The sequence below is a fragment of the Natrix helvetica genome, assembly GCF_964273705.1.
Source record: "Natrix helvetica genome assembly, chromosome: 1".
Classification (NCBI taxonomy): domain Eukaryota; kingdom Metazoa; phylum Chordata; class Lepidosauria; order Squamata; family Natricidae; genus Natrix; species Natrix helvetica.
In genome coordinates this window covers 343,486,896-343,507,960 of record NC_138548.1, presented here as the reverse complement: position 1 = coordinate 343,507,960, position 21,065 = coordinate 343,486,896, and positions in this window count along the sequence as shown.

Genomic DNA, 21,065 nt, shown 5'->3' with positions numbered 1-21,065 from the left:
GAAGGTTCAAATGATATGGACTTTAAGGGCCCCCACCTCAGTCTCTTTGTCTCTGTGACTCACCCCCCTTCTATGCAGCAGCTCCAATCCCAGCTTCAGGAAGGTTCAAATGATATGGAGTTTAAGGGCCCCCACCTCAGTCTCTTTGTCTCTGTGACTCACCCCCCTTCTATGCAGCAGCTCCAATCCCAGCTTCAGGAAGGTTCAAATGATATGGAGTTTAAGGGCCCCCACCTCAGTCTCTTTGTCTCTGTGACTCACCCCCTTCTATGCAGCAGCTCCAATCCCAGCTTCAGGAAGGTTCAAATGATATGGAGTTTAAGGGCCCCCACCTCAGTCTCTTTGTCTCTGTGACTCACCCCCTTCTATGCAGCAGCTCCAATCCCAGCTTCAGGAAGGTTCAAATGATATGGAGTTTAAGGGCCCCCACCTCAGTCTCTTTGTCTCTGTGACTCACCCCCCTTCTATCCAGCAACTCAAATCCCAGCTTCAGGAAGGTTCAAATGATATGGACTTTAAGGGCCCCCATCTCAGTCTCTTTGTCTCTGTGACTCACTCCCCTTCTATCCAGCAGCTCCAATCCCAGCTTCAGGATGGTTCAAATGATATGGAGTTTAAGGGCCCCCACCTCAGTCTCTTTGTCTCTGTGACTCACCCCCTTCTATGCAGCAGCTCCAATCCCAGCTTCAGGAAGGTTCAAATGATATGGAGTTTAAGGGCCCCCACCTCAGTCTCTTTGTCTCTGTGACTCACCCCCTTCTATGCAGCAGCTCCAATCCCAGCTTCAGGAAGGTTCAAATGATATGGAGTTTAAGGGCCCCCACCTCAGTCTCTTTGTCTCTGTGACTCACCCCCCTTCTATCCAGCAGCTCCAATCCCAGCTTCAGGAAGGTTCAAATGATATGGAGTTTAAGGGCCCCCACCTCAGTCTCTTTGTCTCTGTGACTCACCCCCTTCTATGCAGCAGCTCCAATCCCAGCTTCAGGAAGGTTCAAATGATATGGAGTTTAAGGGCCCCCACCTCAGTCTCTTTGTCTCTGTGACTCACCCCCCCTTATATCCAGCAGCTCCAATCCCAGCTTCAGGAACGTTCAAATGATATTGAGTTTAAGGGCCCCCACCTCAGTCTCTTTGTCTCTGTGACTCACCCCCCTTCTATCCAGCAGCTCCAATCCCAGCTTCAGGAAGGTTCAAATGATATGGAGTTTAAGGGCCCCCACCTCAGTCTCTTTGTCTCTGTGACTCACCCCCTTCTATGCAGCAGCTCCAATCCCAGCTTCAGGAAGGTTCAAATGATATGGAGTTTAAGGGCCCCCACCTCAGTCTCTTTGTCTCTGTGACTCACTCCCCTTCTATCCAGCAGCTCCAATCCCAGCTTCAGGAAGGTTCAAATGATATGGAGTTTAAGGGCCCCCACCTCAGTCTCTTTGTCTCTGTGACTCACCCCCCTTCTATCCAGCAGCTCCAATCCCAGCTTCAGGATGGTTCAAATGATATGGAGTTTAAGGGCCCCCACCTCAGTCTCTTTGTCTCTGTGACTCAACCCCCCTTATATCCAGCAGCTCCAATCCCAGCTTCAGGAACGTTCAAATGATATGGACTTTAAGGGCCCCCATCTCAGTCTCTTTGTCTCTGTGACTCACCCCCCTTCTATCCAGCAGCTCCAATCCCAGCTTCAGGAAGGTTCAAATGATATGGAGTTTAAGGGCCCCCACCTCAGTCTCTTTGTCTCTGTGACTCACCCCCTTCTATGCAGCAGCTCCAATCCCAGCTTCAGGAAGGTTCAAATGATATGGAGTTTAAGGGCCCCCATCTCAGTCTCTTTGTCTCTGTGACTCACTCCCCTTCTATCCAGCAGCTCCAATCCCAGCTTCAGGATGGTTCAAATGATATGGAGTTTAAGGGCCCCCACCTCAGTCTCTTTGTCTCTGTGACTCACCCCCCCCCCCTTATATCCAGCAGCTCCAATCCCAGCTTCAGGAAGGTTCAAATGATATGGAGTTTAAGGGCCCCCACCTCAGTCTCTTTGTCTCTGTGACTCACCCCCCTTCTATGCAGCAGCTCCAATCCCAGCTTCAGGAAGGTTCAAATGATATATCCTGATATGGAGAAACCAGTTTAAGGCAGGATGCTTAAATTAGGACATGATCCATTTAATTAGAAGTATTTTCTCATATGTTGTAAAAATATGCATGTGTCCTGGTTTGGAAAGGTAGACTTAGGGTAAGCAGAAATTCATAGCATTAAGAGTTGGGCTTTTAAAAGTTTTTCCCTTAGCAACTATGTACTGGAACCACCTCCATTAAAAGTCACACATAGCAATGTTTGAAAAGATAGAAAATGACTACATGAATGATTTTCAGGAGGATTGGATAAGAAGGATAAGCCTAAAAAATAAAACCTGCCTTTTAACAAAATGAACGAATGGCATAGAAGTTAAGGAGGAGAATAGACAATTGAATAAAGTAACAGCCAGAGGAAGAAACATGAATATATCAATTGAATGAGAGAATGAAGAAATGGATGATGAAACACTAAATCAGATCATCATTTTTTCATAAGTGATAGTGTCATCCCCATTCAGAAACAAAGTTTGATTAAAATATTTATTAGATGCAGTGGAGTACCCCAAGGCTCTGTTTTAGGCCCAGTACTCTTCAACATCTTCATCAATGATTTGGATGAGGGAATAAATGGGGAACTCATCAAATTTGCAGATGACACCAAGCTGGCAGGAATAGCCAACACTCCAGAAGATAGGCTTAAGATACAGAAGGATCTTGACAAACTTGAACATTGGGCACTATCTAATAAAATGAAATTCAATGGTGAAAAGAGTAAGGTTCTACATTTAGGCAACAAAAATGGAATGCACAGGTACAGTATAAGTGGTACCTTGCTCAGTAGTAGTAACTGTGAAAGGGATCTTGGAGTCCTAGTGGACAACCATTTAAATATGAGCCAGCAGTGTGCAGCAGCTGCCAAAAAAGCCAACACAGTTCTAGGCTGCATCAACAGAGGGATAGAATCAAGATCACGTGAAGTGTTGATGCCGCTTTATAATGCCTTGGTAAGGAATACTGCATTCAGTTCTGGTCGCCACGATGTAAAAAAGATGTGGAGACTCTAGGAAGAGTGCAGAGAAGAGCAACAAAGATGATTAGGGGACTGGAGACTAAAGCATATGAAGAATGGTTGCAGGAACTGGGTATGTTTAGCTTAAGAGAAAGAAGGACTAGGGGAGACATGATAGCAGTGTTCCAATATCTCAGGGGTTGCCACAAAGAAGAGGGAGTCAAACTATTCTCCAAGGCACCTGAGGGTAGAACAAGAAGCAATGGGTGGAAACTAATCAAGGAGAGAAGCAACTTAGAACTGAGGAGAAATTTCCTGACAGTTAGAACAATTAATCAGTGGAACAGATTGCCTCCAGAAGTTATGAATGCCCCAACACTGGAAGTCTTTAAGAAGATGTTGGATAGCTATTTGTCTGAAACGGTATAGGGTTTCCTGCCTAGGCAGGGGTTTGGACTAGAAGACCTCCAAGGTCTCTTCCAACTCTACTATTGTATTGTATTGCATTGTATTGTATAAATGGTTGATACATCTCCCAATCACTTTACAGCAATGGCAGAAGACTTTACTATCTACATAGAGAAATTCCTAAACTAAACTGCATGTGACTTTTTAAATTAAGAAATAGACTATATCATTCACAATAAATGCTTTATTCTGAAGAAGAATTACATTACTTAGATTGTACCCTCGGGAAGGTTTATACCTTATACTAAAATGTGATTCCTTCTGATTTTTTCCTAGCATAGATTAACATAAGATGAAAAGCACAAGCAAGAGAGGCAAACAGAATCAAGGAGATAATCGTTAAAGCACAGAGATTTCTACAGAAAAAGTCAGAAACCCGAGAGTGGCCATAATAGAGTATAACACACATAACAAACTGATCTTTGATCATACTTAGGAGACTACCATCTTGATTTTTTAAAAAGAATTCCCTGCAGACACCCTTGTTTGAATGAAGAAAGACAAAGTGTGCACACTGGAAGATGTAAGAGTGGAATGAAGAATGAACACCTTTTGAAGCGTGAGGGAAAAAATGGAATGAAACCAAGGTTCACATTAAGAGAATGTTTGATGATGGCTGCAAATGTTTCTGAAGTGATACAAGAACTAATCTAAGGAATAGTCTCTCCCCATAGTCTCACTTTTATCTACACAGCGATTGTCATCACTTATTCACAGAGATGTCTTTGGTCAGTTACAATTGACAGTGTTTCAGGAGGATATGAAAGAAGGGTTATATGCAGTGGTGGGATTCAATTATTATTTTTTTACTACCGGTTCTGTGGATGTGGCTTGGTGGGCGTGGCTAGGTGACTGTGTGACTGGATGGGTGTAGCCAACTCGACATCACTCACATTGAGGAGCGCCTCGCCCAGCCCCTCCCCTCCCCTCCCAGCCACTCCTTGTCACACCCAGCCTCAATGTATCTATCGTTCTGTAAAAATGTTGTTCGACTTGATTATCTGCATCTACATATTATAGATCATTGATGGCTAACCTTTTTGTTGTTGGATGCCAAAAATGTGAGGGCGTGCGCCGGCACCCATAATGCAAACCGTGCCTTTACATGCACATGCATGCACAATTCCCCCACACACACTCCCCCCCATGTGCTGCACTGCTTGCCTTCAAACTGAACTTGATATTTCCTCGGGGGGGAGAGGTCATTTTCACTCTGGGGAGGGAAAAAAACGAGTTCAACGGGCCTACTAGAAGCTTGGAATGGAGCTTTACTGAATCCTGGGGAGAGTGAAAACAGCCTCCGGAAGCCGGAAACGGATCATTTCTCAACTTCTGGTTATAAATAATAATAATAATAAATATTTATTTCTTAGCCGCACCCTCTCCCGAAGGACTCGGGGCGGCGTACAACAAAACATAGGAAATAAATATATCGACATACATATAACAAAACATATACCAAGACATATACACGACATATATGTTAGCATGTTGGGCCCATTTTTCGCCCTCCCCAGGCTCCAGAGGCTTTCCTGAAGCCTGGGGAGAGTGAAAACGGCCTCCCCTGGCCCTCCAGAAGGCCGAAAAGTAGCTGGCCGGTACATGCGTGGGTGGTGGAGCTGACAGCAGATATGGCTCCGTGTGCCACCTGTGGCACACGTGCCATAGGTTTGCCATCACAGCTATAGATGAACTTTCATGGACCACTGAAAGGAGGAAATGGCTCACATGCTTTGCGCAAGATTGTGATAGGCAGGTCACAAAACAGACAGGTGACATTTATTTCAAGAAGTACAAGAAGACAAAATTGCATTAGTTGTTCAGTGATGTCTCATTCTAAAATTAGCAAAAGTTTTCTCACAGACTCTTGTAGGAAGTTAGCACCCATCTCTCTCCTAGAAAATGAAATATCCTAGGAAATATTAAAAAGGCAGAATATTATATGGATGTGAAAAGGGAGAAACATTTTTCAAAGAGAAAGTAGTTCCCTGAAGCTTCCTGCCCCCTTCCCTTTGTCAATGAGCCATTAAAGCCTGAGCTAGTGGAGGTGATGCTGCTTCTTCAGGCTAGGGAGTGCCTGCTTGAGTGTAGACCACGGCATGATGGTCAGTGATGACCCTGTGTCGATCTCCATCTCGCATAGAGAGACCTCGATGAGGACTGTGACCTTCGGCTTTTTTGGCTGCCTACTGCGAACTTGGCCGATTGAGGTGTGGTAGGTTACTCTGGTGTTGCCCTCTGAGCGCCGTAGTGGCTTCTGCCATGCCCCTTGGTTTGGCCTCTGCAGGCAGTTGGATCGACTTCTTGGCTGCCAGGTTGTCATGGGGTGCTCGCTTCTGCAAACTTTGGCAATGTGCCCTATTCGCTCGCAGCCCTGGCAGATAGCGTCATGGAAATGGCAAGCTGATCAGGCATGGTCTCCTCCGCAGCTAGCCCAAGGCGGGAAATACTGTTCAAATTTGCGCACCGGCTTAATGCGGCTACTGAGCATGCGGCAGCTGTCATCTTCTTCGCCTTCTGAGCTCTCAGCCTCTGCAGCCTCGCAATGAACGTGTGTGTTCTTTTGCATGTCTTGTGGGGTGCTTTGGCACTACAGGGTTTCTGTTGACTTGACGGCCGATTCTGATGCCCTGGCTTCGTCCAAGGCAATTTGTAGAGTGAGGTTAGATTTGGCAAGTAACCTCCTCTGTACATTAATGTCCCGCACACTGCATATGATGCGGTCAAGAATAAGCTCGTCATGGTCTCGGAACTCGCAGTATGCTGTGGCCTTTTGTAGCGCCGCAACATACTCGTTGATTGATTGATTCGCCTTCCTTCTGGTTGCGAATATTAAATTTGTGCCGGTCAGTGGTGGGTTTCAAATTTTTTTGGAACCTACTCTGTGGGTGTGGCCTCCTTTGTGGGAGTGGCTTGCTGGCCATGTGACCTGGTGGGAGTGGCTTGCCGGCCATGTGATCGGGTGGGAGTGGTTTGCCGACCATGTGACCGGGTGGGAGTGGCTTGCCGGCCATGTGACTGGGTGGGAGTGGCTTGCCGGCCATGTGACTGGGTGGGAGTGGCCAAGACGATATCACTGAATTCTTTGCCCCAATGGATGAACTACAATAAGATTAAAATAAGTACAAAAACAACAAAAGAGCAACTTACAGAAGGAAGATGACTGTTCTTGCCAGTCTTCAGTATCACGGACTCCAATGAATGGGCTGCACAAAGAAGAGACACAGAAATGAACTCTTTCATTGCATGCACTGCATTGGGATGAAACCAGCACACAAAATAATAGAAAAGGAAAATTACTCTCCTTTTTTGCATTTTCTGCACCACCACCTCATGCTCCAACAACCTGTACAAAGGAGAGACACAGAAAGCAAGACTTTAATTGCTTGCACTTCACTATCTCAAGGATGAATACAGCACAGACCACACCACTCCCAGCAATAAAGACAGCTACTTACAGAGGAAGGATCCCTGGCTTGCCGGTCTTCTGCACACCACCTTATCGATTTACTTTGCTCAAAAAACCTGAACAAAGGACAGACACAGAAAGCAAGACTTTAATTGCTTGCACTACTATATTAAGGATGAAACAAGCACACAAAGCAATAAAAGAGCTACTTACATAGGAAAGATGACTGTCCTAGCGGTCATACTCCGTTGTCTCTTCATCCTGTTAAATAATACTAACTGCAGAAGAACTAAAACAATATTGGACTCAATTGTGGTTGTAAGCTGAGGACTACACTACAGGTAACAGAAGGGACCTCTGGTTTCACCCAACAATGTACAGTCTTTTCAGGAAGGGTGTCCCCCAACAAACAGGAAAGATATAGTCTTTCATCCAAGAAGTTAGATCAAGAATGAATGTCATAGGTAGATTCACAGAGCAATACAGATTTCTTTTTCTGAAATTTAGTCAGTTCAAAAAAACAGAAATATAATGAATTAGGTTCAGTACTTAGGTTGGTCCAAGTAGCTATTCAAGAGTTAGTGGTTAGAAGCAATGGTAAAGCAAGATATGGAATTAAAACCAGAAATATTTTGTTGGCTATTTGAAAAGGAGTACAATATATATTTAATTTTACACATGTTAGCAGCTGCTGGAATTGTGTTTGTTCAACAGTGGAAAAACAGAGATATGAAAATGAATAAATATTACAATGTGCAGGAATACATAAATTGACAATTAAAATCAAGAAGGCTTTGAATACTTTTTCACGTGGGATTTGTTTTAGCAATTGCTAACTAATGGAAACAGAAATTAGAAATCCAAAAGTATGAAAGAAAACACCAATTAGGTAAGGAAAGGTCCCTAAAATGTATAAGGAAATATTACTAGATCATTATTAATGAGTAGATAACTGCGGAACATTACACACCCACACCCACACAAACTATGACAGTGCCAGGAAAACACCAAAAAATAAGAACACCCCCCCCCCAAAGACTGCAAATGAAACCAGTTTTTTTTTTCCTAACCCTAAGGATAGGAAAGACAAAGCCAGTGGAATAAAAACCATCAAGGCCATGGAAATTATAAAGGACAGTGCCAGGAAGCTCACAGAACCATCAACCACCTCAGAATTACATAAACGAGGTTGAAACCCACAAAATCTTGCAAAGCTGCCTTGCATCAACCTGGCCTACCCATAGAAAAGCAGCCACTTTGAGATACATAAACCTGGTCTGAACACTTTTAAGCAACATATTGCATCACAAAGAAAACATTTGCAAAAAGGAATAACATTTCTTGTAGTAAATATATTTTATAAACAATTAAAAAATAAAAATTCAAAACAATAATTCAAAAAAGATATTCTATAAATAAAAAAAATCCTTAAAAACCATTGTTAAATATTCCACCAGCAATAATTTATAGTATAACTATTTTAAGGTATTGTACCATACTGTAACCATTATTCCACCAGCAATAATTTATACTGTAACCATTTCAAACTATTCCACACACAATAATTTAAAATGAAACCATTAAAAATATTTCATACACAATAAATTACAATTAAACAATTTAAAACAATTCTATGCACAATACATTTTAAAGTATTGAGTATAGAATATTTTAAAATGGTTTATTTCAATTTATTTTGGATAGAATCTTTTTTAAAAGAGTCTAAGACAATTTAAAAAAAGAATCCACACACAATAAATTGAAGTAAACCATTTTAAAATATTCTATACTCAATACTTTTAAGTAAAATTATTTTAAAAAATTCTATGCACAATAAATAAAATATTATTTTAAAATACATTTAAAAAATAAAAGAAAAAAAACCAGGTTACTTACCAGCAGGCAGAATCAGCAGCTCTCCGATACGATGGATGGATGCAACAGGCAGCAGACAGGCAGAGAGGCAGCAGGACACGTAAGACTGTTTAAGACTGCTTAGGGCTTAGCCAGCGAGGCGGGAGAGGGAGGGTGGTGGGATTTTGGCCTAGCCTCGCGGATGCTTGCCACCCACGCCAGCCCGGCGCTTCATCGAGGAAAGGCCCAGAGGCCTTTCCTCGGCGAAGCTAGCCTCCCGGGGGCCGCACAACCTATGCGAGCCCGGCGCTTCGTCGTGGAAAGGCCCAGGGGCCTTTCCTCGGCGAAGCTAGCCTCCCGGTGGCCACGCAGCGTGCCCGAGCCCGGCGCTTCGTCGCAGAAAGGCCCAGAGGCTTTTCCTCGGCGAAGCTAGCCTCCTGCCAGCCACGTGGCCTAGGCGAGCCCGGCGCTTTGTCGCGGAAAGGCCCGGAGGCCTTTCCTCGGCGAAGCTAGCCTCCCGGCGGCCACACAGCGTACCCAAGCCCGGTGCTTCGTCGCGGGAAGGCCCAGAGTCCTTTCCTCGGCGAAGCTAGCTTCCCGGCGGCCACGCAGCATACCCGAGCCCGGTGCTTCGTTGCGGAAAGGCCCGGAGGCCTTTCCTCGGCGAAGCTAGCCTCCCGCTGGCCACGCAGCGTACCCGAGCCCGGCGCTTCGTCGCGGAAAGACCCGGAGGCCTTTCCTCGGCGAAGCTAGCCTCCCGCCGGCCGCGTGGCCTAGGCGAGCCCGGCGCTTTGTCGCAGAAAGGCCTGGAGGCTTTTCCTCGGCAAAGCTAGCCTCCCGGCGGCCGCGCAGCATACCCAAGCCCGGCACTTCGCCGCGGGAAGGCCCAGAGGCCTTTCCTCGGCGAAGCTAGCCTCCCGGCGGCCGCGCAACCTACACGAGCCCAGCGCTTCATCGAGGGAAGGGCCGGAGGCCTTTCCTCAGTGAAGCTAGCCACCCGCCGGCCACGCGGCCCACGCCAGCCCGCCACTTCAGCGAGGGAAGGCCCAGAGGCCTTTCCTCGGCAAAGCTAGCCTCCCGCCGCCCCCTCGCGCTTAGTTGCTTACCTGAGGGAAGCAGCAAGCTCCTGGAAGGCGAAGGGAAGGGAGTTTTGAATGAGGACCCGCTTTTAAACGGGTCGCCTCCATCCCGCTCACTGATTGGCTGGACTCCAGCCAATCAGTGAGCGGCGGGCTGGGCTAGCTAGTTTAGTGCTGACGGGCGGGGGGAGCGAGCGAGCGAGTTGCATTGGGACGGCAAGGCGATAGAGCGACAGGGCCGGTGCCGGTTCCCAGAAGTTACTTCCGGGTCCGGTTACTTCCAGGTTCGGTCTGGAACCGGATTGCGCGATCCGGTGCGAACCGGTAGGAACCCACCACTGGTGCCGGTGGATGTGCTTAGATGGCTTGGGAGCGTAGTGAGTCCTCAGCGTCTACTGGAGCACGGACCAAGCAACCGATTGTAGCGGCGTTGGTTCTGACTGGTCTTTGGCAGTTTCGAACACTTCCCATCCACAGTAACCGAGGAACATGTTCTTCTTGCGGCCTTCAGAAAGGCCTATGAGGTCTAAGGTCCTGATCAAAAAAAGTGTTAATTATAGATGGCTCATACCAGAAGGTTTATTATTTACATGGCAAGGACAAAGATACAGAATAGATACAATTGACAAGGCAGAAGCTTTCTATGCAGACCATTTTAGTGAAATGGCTGAGAAAACTGGAAAAGAAGAATTATTAGTGCAACTACTGGAGACACCTATAATCGAGACTGAAAAAGTAGAAGGAGCCGTAGGTGGAATTAATAAGGAAGAAGGTGCGGTGGGCGGTGTAATCCTCAGAGAACAATGAGAACCCAAATCAACTAGAGCTATAAATTCTGTATATAAAGTATAAATATGGAGGAAAAAATTATTACAATTAATATAAATGGACTTAACTCAACAATTAAAAGAAAGAAAATATTTCATAAACTAGAAAAATTAAAATGTGACTTAATTTGTCTACAAGAAGTGCATATTCAAAAGAGACATGAACATTTACTAATACAACCAAAGCTTGGGAAAACATTTACTACACTGGCGAACTGCAAGAAAAGAGGAGTGATCTTCTATATTAAAGATAATATTACGCAGATGAAGAGGGAAGAATTTTGATGGTGGAAATTATGGATCATACTAAACAAATACTTTTAATTGGAATTTACGCTCCTAATGAAAAGCAAGATGAATTTTATAAAAAAACTACATTAAAAATTTTTGGACTTGGACTATGTTGATATTTGCATGATGGGAGACTTTAATGGTATTGTAAACCAGAACAAGGACTATAAAACACACAAAACAACAAAGTTAAATAGAAAACTGCTTCCAAAATCCTTCTTTAGGATGATAGATGAAATAAACTTAAAAGACATATGGAGAGAAAGAAATACTACAAAAGAACAATATACTTTTTATTCAAATAGACATTCATCATTTTCCAGAATTGATATGATATGGGCCTCAACAGAATTGATTTGTAATGTACAAGAAATTGAGATTGAAGCAAGCACATGGGTGGATCATAATCCAATCACAATTAAATGGAAAGGCCAAAGGATAAGATCTAGATGGACATTAAATAATATCATACAGGAAGAAGTTATTCAAAAGATAATGGAGTGCGCTGAAATGAGCAAATTGACATTTGAAATTAGAGAACAAGAAGACGAGCAATTTTATAAGATATGGGATTTGTTTTATCAGTGGCTGGAAAAAAGAACCTGGACATGAAAAATGTATTATTTATGTTTTAATTGAAGGAGAAAAGTGAGAATACAATAATGTTGTTAAATAGACTAATAACGATACAATGTTTTAATTGAAGGAGAAAAGCAAAAACATAATAATTTTGTTAGACTAACCATAATACAATGAAACACTGACATATATATGAATAATTTAGAATTTTTTGTTATAAAATGAAGGATAAAGATAATAAATGAACTAATGTACATTTTATAGAAGATTGGTAATATAATATATAATTCTAAGTGCATACCATAAAGATATCCTGTTGAAAGCAGTGAAAGATATACAAACATAAACACTTGGCAAATTCTTTTATACTGTAAAAATATTTAAAATGAGACAATGATTGCATAAAGGTATGTTGTTGTTAAGGAGACAATCAAGAATGTAAGAGAATTAAGCTTATTGAAAAGAAAGAAATATTAATCGTAGTTGAACATATGCTGCACAATGAAAGTGAGGTTTTTGGCTATATTGGATGGAAAAACTGGGATTGTATATGTAATTGAAAATACGGATGCAAAAGCACTTGTAACCAAACGACATGCTGCATGTAATGGATGAAAATTTTTTAATGTTGTCTTTTATGTTTTTTAAAAAAAACGTGGAAAAAAAAGGCCTATGAAGTCGTTGGCTTCAAGGAAGCAGTCAAACTTGAGCATATATGAGTCCCAGTGCTCAGTGACTGGGTCATACAGAGTCGGTGGGGCGTGCATGGCCATTTTGTATTCAGAGGGTGTTTTGAGTTTGCCACTCAAAAATGGCTGCTCGAAGCCGCGCTGAGCTCCGGGCTGGATTTACTTGCTGGATTGCTACGCTCTTTTTGGTTCGCCTAATTGCCTTCCAATCCCATCCTCGTCACCAGTGTTAGATCGGGTAATGGAAAGGCACACACAGGCTAACAGTAACAACAGCTCTTTATTAACTCAGTAGCAACTATGTACAGTGCAGCGAAGGTTGAGTCTGACAGCAGCCCTTTTATAGGGAGCTGTCAGACCCTTCAACCAATGAGATTAAACCTCTGTTCCCGCCGGAACAGAGGACCTTGGTGGAAACCATTATAGCTGAAGCTAGTATCTAACCGAAGCCAAAGTGTTTTCTTCAGATGATGGTGAATGTGAAATCTAAGGAAAATATTTTCACTAGCTTCTGAGTAAAACAGTTCGGCTGGGGCCAGGTAGGCAGCAGGCCTAGGCCTGGAAACAGCAGCTTCCTGCTTCAGGGATTGAGGCAGCAACAGCAGCAGCCAATGAAAGGGAGGTGGCTTCCTTTGTCTCACCGGGCTGAACTGCAAGGCCCTTGTTGATTGGCTGCCACGCCCCAATCCCTGAAGCTGCTCATTCGAACTAACCAGTCAGCAGCCAGCAGACTGGGCCCAAACTAAGCCTGACCAGACTGGGTAAAAACTAAGCCTACAGGCCTTCATGGCAGAGAAGCTGATGTCTTTTATTCAGATAGGGAAAACTGTTTTCCTTACATCTCACGTTTTTACAGCTTCACCAGCTTCTGAATAAATGACTTTGGCTTCTCTGCCATGTGGCTCAGCCTGTTCTGCAGCTCTTTGAAAAATAAGTATATTAAAGCCAAGGGAAATGAGGCCTCGACAGGTAGATCAGGCCCAGGAAGTCCCATGTCGGACTGTAACAAGCCAGGGGAGCCCTAGGAATGCCCTGTAACTGGGCAGGGCCAGCAAGAAATTTTTACTATAGGTTCGCCCGAACCAGCTGGATCTCACCACTGGTTACACGCCCATAAAAAGAGGGGTGGGTGTCAGGTCTTTAAGCAGGCTAGACCAAAATTTTAATCTTGACAACTTTAGATGTTTGGACTTATTGGTTGAGGAATTTTGGGAGTTGACATCCAGACATCTTTAAATTGCCAAGATTGAGAAACACAGGGTTAGACCAAGATAGTACAATATTTGTACTGCAGATTGAAGTGTTAGAATTTTGATACTTTATTTCCTACCTGCCTACGCATGAAACATAAGATAGCTAACAATTATAAAGAACCAAAGTTTATAAATACAATTAACATTGCTATTATATTCTCTAAAATTTGAAAAGGCTTTTTTTTTTCATTCCTCCATCTCAGCTAAGGCACTTTCTCCTAAATACATCTAAAAGTTGGCTCTAAAGTTCTACGAAACAGATGATTCTTACTGATAGGATAATATATTTTAGCAAGTAGTAGTCCTGCTCTCCTTGTAAAAGGTAAATGTTCCCCTTGCACATATGTGCTAGTCATTCCCAACTCTAGGGGGTGATGCTCATCTTTGTTTCAAAGCCGAAAAGCCAGCGCTGTCCAGAGACATCTTCATGGTCATGTGGCCGGGATGACTAAATGCCAAGGTGCATGGAACGCTGTTACCTTCCCACCAAAGGTGGTTCCTATTTTTCTATTTGCATTTTTTACATGTTTTTGAACTGTTAGGTTGGCCGAAGCTGGGACAAGTGTCTTAGCCACTGAGGCACCGCATTCCTCAATGTTCTCCTTGTAGATGTTGATAAATAAAGGGTTTATAATCCATTGCTTAAACTATTGTTCTTGGGTAATTGTTCCGCATTTTATCCATGTGCAACAATAATTACAAAAAAAGATAATTGTGTAACTATGTCATATATTTTTACATATTTGTCACAGCTGAGATCCAGCATAAGTTTCCTTGCAATGAAAAAGCTGCTTCCCTCTGCAGAGTGCATTTAATCCAGTAGATGCAGCCAAGAGTTGAAAAGAAGGAGTTCTATAACCACCATAATACCCCTTCTAGCACCTAATGCCCTGCCCAGAACTCTTCCCCAAATATTCTAGAGAACCAGGGCAGCAACAAAGGTGGTGCTGAGGTTTTCAGTGGAAAGAATAAACATTTAAGCCCTCTTTTCTCTCCACCCAATCAATGCAGTTGTGAAATTAATTGCATTATGGGTAAGGGTGCCCAACAGTTTAGTCATTTTGAAAGGGACTATCACAGCAGGTGCTAAACATGACTGATCCTCAAAGCTAAGCAGGCAAGAATTTAATTAGAAGTAGTCCACAATTGTAGCCATCATCATGTAACAAGCTTTTGGGGGATTAAGCTAAGGAAGCAATGAGGACTGCCTGTTGTGCTTGAATGGGAGATTGTCAGAAAAAGCTAAAAGTAAAAAGAAACGGTTTTTGAAAGAAGACAGTGACAAAGTCCTTATTTCAACCAGGTAAACAACATAGGAATATGCAATAATTGAACCGAATTGATGAAGCCTTTAACTTTATCTTATAAAGAGACTGGGTAAGCAAGGATGGGTTCTGGCTTCTGTTACTGCCGGTTAGCTCAGGACACGCTTTGCGCGCACACGCGCATGGACAGTAGTAAAAAAATTGCTTCTCTGCATGCGTTGCCGCCAATAGAACTGGTTCAAGGGCGTAACTGGCCAAGTTACTATCTACTCATCTGAACTGGTCCAAATCGGTAGGAACCCATCTCTGTGGGCAAATCCATCAAGGAGATTTTTATCAATTGTTACTAGACAGTGGCTATTTATTACCTCTAAAAAGTAGGGGAAAAGCTTATATTAACTACTAGCTGGATACCCATGCTCCGCTACGAAACTATGTGATTGGGCTTGATAAATCAACACTTACAGCTTGAAAATTAATGAGTAGTTATGATCGGCCTCTCCTCTCCCCTTCTCTCCCTCAGCCTTGCCCCACAGAAGCCTATCCTATCCTATCCCCTTCTCTTCCTCAGGTTGGCCCCATTGATCCTATCCTATCCCCTTCTCTCCCTCAGGCTGGCCCTACAGAAGCCTCTCCTATCTTTTCCCCTTCTCTCCTTCAGTCTAACTCCTTAGCATCAGAGTGTTTTTCAGGTGGGGAGGGGGAGTAGAATGTCTAACTCCTCAGCATCAGAGCATGTTAATCTTATTTTCTTTTGACCTCTGAAATAAGTACTTGACCTTCTTTTCAGGGAGGTCTTATTATTTTTGAGCTGCAGGAGGAGGCGAGTGTGGTCACCTCATGGCTGCAGCTGTGTTGCAATGTTTTCATGGAGGGCTTATTTTGGGGGGAGGGCTTTTTTTAGCGCATGTGCTCAAAAGCCTGATTTGGCTTATTATCCAGGGAGGTCTTATTTGAGGGGGAAACAGGGTATATATAAAAACTGTATAAGAAATACTAATGATCTGATGGTCATTTCGAAAAATCCTTTCTTAGTGAGCACCTTAGCGAGTGTCCTGATTGCATCTGGTTGCCTACTATATGCTGCAGTTTGCTGAACTAAATGACCCATTATTGTTCTCCAGCATGGGCTTTCTTACTTCAAATGGTACACCACTCAGGAAATGCAACATCTGGTGGAAAAGAAGCAAGGTCCTGAACTTTCTGCATTTTCCTCATTGTTGCAGAAGTTCTTGAAAGTGTATGCTAAAATATATGCTTTAGTCCCGTGATGGCGAATCTATGGCACGCGTGCCACAGGCGGCACGCGGAGCCATTTCTGAGGGCACGCGAGGCATTGCCCTGTCAGCTCCAGTGCGCATGCACCCCCTGGCCAGCTGATTTTTGATAGTTTTTTTTTTAAATCTCCGGAGGATTCCCTGAAGCCTCCAAAGGGCGAAAAACAGCCCAATGCAAACCAGAAATGAGAGAGCTGCCGGAACGGGGGAAAGACAAGCGGCAAGAAAAGAGGCTTCTTTCACTCGTGCTGGCTGCTCTGTTCCCCCCTCCCCCCTGCTACTAAAAAGGATCCTGCCCGATCGCTTGAATCCACAGGGAAATGAGGAGAGCTACCAGCAGGGGGGAAAGACAAGCAGTAAGGAAAGAAGAAAATAGGCTTCTTTCACTCAACGTGGCTGCTGTTGCCCTTTTCTCCATTTCAGTGCTAGGGCATCGAGGTTGCCCCACCCACCATCGCACAGGTCCTCGCTTCTCCCAAACATTTCTTTGCCTACCTGATTTCCAGCTCCATCGCATTTCTTGCCATCGTGTGCAGAGAAACAAAGTTTGTGGGACTAAAACAAAACTTCAATCAATTACAACTTGGTGGGGGAGAGATCTCACAAAGTTGGAATTGATTGATTGAAAGGAGTTTTTTTTAGTCCCACAAACTTTGTTTTCCTGTCCAAAACGGCAAGAAACACGATGGAAAAATGCTACACAGGGGAAATTAAATAGGCAAAGAAATGCTTGGGAGAAGCGAGGACCTGGGCGATGGGGCAGGCTCCATGGAGTGGTGCTGAAATGGAGAAAAGGGCAACAGAGCAGCCACCTTGAGGGGAAAAAAGCTGCTTTTCCTTATTTCCTTGCTGCTTGTCTTTCCCTCATGCAGATTGCTTTCTTCCTCATTTCTCTTTGGATTGCAGCAACCAGGCAGGATCCTCTATGCTAGCACGGGAGAGGGGGGGGAAACAGAGCAGCCACCTTGAGGGAAAAAAGCTGCTTTTTCTTCTTTTCTTGCTGCTTTTCTTTCCCCTGTGCCAGCAGCTCCCTTCCTCATTTGTCTGTTGACTGTAGTGCCCAGGATCCTCTTTAATAGAAGGGGAGAATTTAGCAACTGGACTCACACCTGCCATTGTAAAAAGGGCCCAATCTTTGCACAGGAGAATGATAAGGGAAGGTTTTTTGACACAGGAGCACACTTGAGCATCCCCCCACCCCCACCCCAATCTCTGCCCGTTAGTGGCAGAGCAACTTCTCCCCTCACTGGGTGTTATCCAAGGGGAAGCAGCCAGAGCAGGGAGTGCCGAGGAAGCCTTGTGTAAAAATGCACGGCCCACACAGGTGAGGGGGGACATTAGGTTATATGGGTGGGCACTCGAGTTCGTGTGATAGCGCGCACGTATGTGCTTTTGGCACCCGAGGCGAAAAAGGTTCACCATCACTGCTTTAGTCTTTACTTTCAGAATCTTCGTGGTTGTTTTTACTAAGCATATTGACAAACCATTAAAACCAATCTTGGACCAATATAATTATAGCCACAATTTTTTAAACATTCCACTGGAATTAAAATTTTTACAAAAACAAAACAGACCATTTCATCTTTTTAAAATAATGTAATCAATGGGTCCACTGTCCAGTTCTGGTGTTTGATGGAGAGAAGGATTGGTCTTTGTAGGGTTAAGTACCCTACTTGTACTTAATCCAGACACAACCTTCCCTGTCAATGTTTTTTTTTTCCTGCTAAGTCCCCATATGGAGTCCTAGGTGGTTTATGAGCTTGGTTGTTTTCTTGCAGACATCTCATTACCCAAGTAGGTAACATCATCATTGTTACTACTTGTAGAGGATGATGTTAACTAGTTGGGTAATGGAACATTTGCAAGGAAACAATCAAACTTAAAGAGCACCAAAGACCCCACAGTTCAACCCCGAGCTACAAATATTATCTTCTGTAAATCCCCATGACATGACCTTCCCCTGTCTAACCCATGAGAGGGACACCCTCAAGCCATCCACAGCTGTACTAGTGCTGACGTAGCCTTTTCCTCTTATCTCCCATCTCAAGAAAGATGGAAAACAGTGCTACGTTTCCTTACCAATTTCCTTGGAAAACAGAGATTGCCATCGCTTTTTTAAAAAAGTCTTGGAAGAAATGTCCTTCTGGGTTCGGCTCCAAGTGGGGAAAAAGACACTGGAAACATGGAGGCTGCTTGGAAAAATGGTTTAATGGAGGACAGAATCACGTTGCTTGAGTTCCTGAACAAAAAAGGGGGATCACATGCTTCCAGATGTTGGGTGAAGAAGAAAAAGAGGAGAAAGGGGCTTGCTGAGAGTTCCTGAGTTTTTTATACTCTGACCCCAACTCTGTTTCCTGTTCCTGTGTATGAAATGTATTCTGATTGGTTGTCAGACTCCTAGAGGCTTAGCTAACTTTATAGGTTGTGTCTTTTGAGTCCACGTTTGGTTGCCTTGCTTCTTCCCAAGTGCCCTGTGGTGAGATGGATAAAGGGCTAATACTATCATGCCTTAATCCCATCACCCTGGAGCTGAAGGGGGAGTTCTTTGTTATGTAGAATAGACTGGCTCAGGCATTTTAGTGGCCCATTGACAAAAGTGGGGGCTATTAAGAGTGAGTCTGCTTCCTGCCTAAAAACATGTTTCTCCATTTCTGATCCAGGGAAATATAACATTCTGCCTTTACAATATTTCCCAGGATATTTCATTTTTTCTAGAAGAAGAATGGGATTTAACTTCCGACAAAAGAACTCTATCAGGAAAAAGACTGGCAATCAAATTCGGTGGGTACCAGAGATGGGTGCTGCCAGTTTTACTACTGGTTTGATTTGTGCATGCGTGCGCAGTTCAATGTAAGTTGTTACATTACAAGTATTTATGTAGAACAGCATTTATTTATTTGTTTGTTTGTTTACTTTTCAGAAACCCCACTTTTAAAAATAATGGAGGATCCCAAAAGAACCTCTGTGTGCGTGTGTTATGTTTAGCTAAATTTACTGTATTAAAAATTCAAATTGACACAGTTGGAGAAATTGTGTTGTGTAAAAACAATAATATTAAACCATTAGTTATTAACTTAAATAAAACCAATCATTAGTTATTAACTTAAATAAAACCGTGCGCCCTGTGTTTTTAAACAATACTAATCATAAAAAGAGTGGCTTTGTTTTACATTTTTGCAAGTATCTTCAATATCTGGCAAATAATTTTGATGTTGCAATCACTGAGTAAGAGGAAAGAGCAGTTAGCCAGGCTGCACATTTCCCCTTTTTCTTCACAAGGAAATTACTGGGTTTGGTTTGTGCAACATAGACGCTGCCTTTTTTTCCCCGTAATATTCAAAAGGTGACTCCTTGTAAAAAGGAAGGGGAGCGCCTCCAAATTACAGGAAGTACGGAGCACATACACAAATGAATTAGCATAGGTACAATTAGGTAACTACTTTCAGAAATCTATTTTCCCAGATGTCAGGATGGCTGAGTGGTCTAAGGCGCCAGACTCAAGGTTCTCTCCTTCCCAGTGTTGTTGGGTGTTCTGGTCTCCGAATGGAGGCGTGGGTTCAAATCCCACTTCTGACAATGATACTTTGGGGGGAAGGGGGCAAATCTCCCTTTCAGGCTTCGTTATAAACTTCGGCGGCAAATGCCAGAAACGATCTGACCCATTTCCCCTCTTCCCAGCGGAAATTTTTAACATTCAAACATCAAATGTCTCGCCCCAGACTCAACTGGTGGGGGGGGGGGGGGCAGGTGATCTGGAGGCAATTCTATCGGCCATTGGTTCCCCTAACATGGATGGTTGAGTGAGCATCATTAGAATAGAATATAGAATAGAAATAGGATTAGGATTAGGATTTGGAATAGGAATAGGATTCTTTATTGGCCAAGTGTGATTGGACACTCAAGGAATTTGATGTATATGCTCTCAGTGTACATAAGGAGAATAAGATACATTCATCAACAATAAAAAGATACAACAGTGATAGTCAAGGTTAGTAATAAGCTATCAAATTGTATTAGGAAGCAAATAAAAACAATATAAATTGAAAGATATAAGCAATATGGTTATAGTAATAAGTTTGAAGAGATAGATACTAGTTAGGAAGAGAAGAAGAATAGTAATACAGCCTTAGTAAATTATTTGACAGTGTTGTGGGAATTAGTTGTTAAGCAGAGTGATGGCCTTCGGGGGGAAACTTGTGTCTGGTTGTTCTGGTGTGCAGTGCCCTATAGAGTAGAAGTTGAAACAATTTATGTCCAGGATGCGAGGGGTCTGTAAATATTTTCACAGCCCTCTTTTTGACCCGTGCAGTGTACGGGTCCTCAATGGAAGGCAGGTTGGCAGTAATTGTGTTTTCCACAGTTCTGATCATCCTTTGAAGTCTGTGTCTGTCTTGTTTGGTTGCAGAGCCAATCCAGACAGTTATGGAGGTACAGATGATGTCAGACTCAACGATTCCTCTGTAGAACTGAATCAGCAGCTCTTTGGGCAGTTTGAGCTTCTTGAGTTGGCGCAGAAAGAACATTCTTTGTTGTGCTTTTTTGATGATGTTTTTGATGTTAGGTGTCCATTTTAGGGTCTTGAGGTATGATAGAACCTAGAAACGTGAAGGACTTTACTGTTGATACTGTTATCTAGTATTGTAAGAGGTGGTAGTATAAGAGAGTTTCTTCTGAAATCACCAAAGAGACCCAAGAAGAGACTTGGAAAAAATATCACCTTTCTTTTTGATCAAAGCAAAAGGCTGGGTAGACCATTCCATGGACATACAGAAAAGGTGCCTGTAAGGAAGGCCACACCTTGGGGAAGGAATGGCGTCCTTTTATACCTTCAGAGACATCAGCTTAGTACCCAATTCTGGCCCCTTGGCCGATGCCTTTCTTGTCTAGTTTTAAGGCTATCTGTTCTAACCCCTATCTCCCTCCGCCCCAAGCATCTTCCTGTTCCTCCCATTTCTTTTATAGGTCTTTTCCCCCTGTTTCAATTCCTTAATCTTTATTA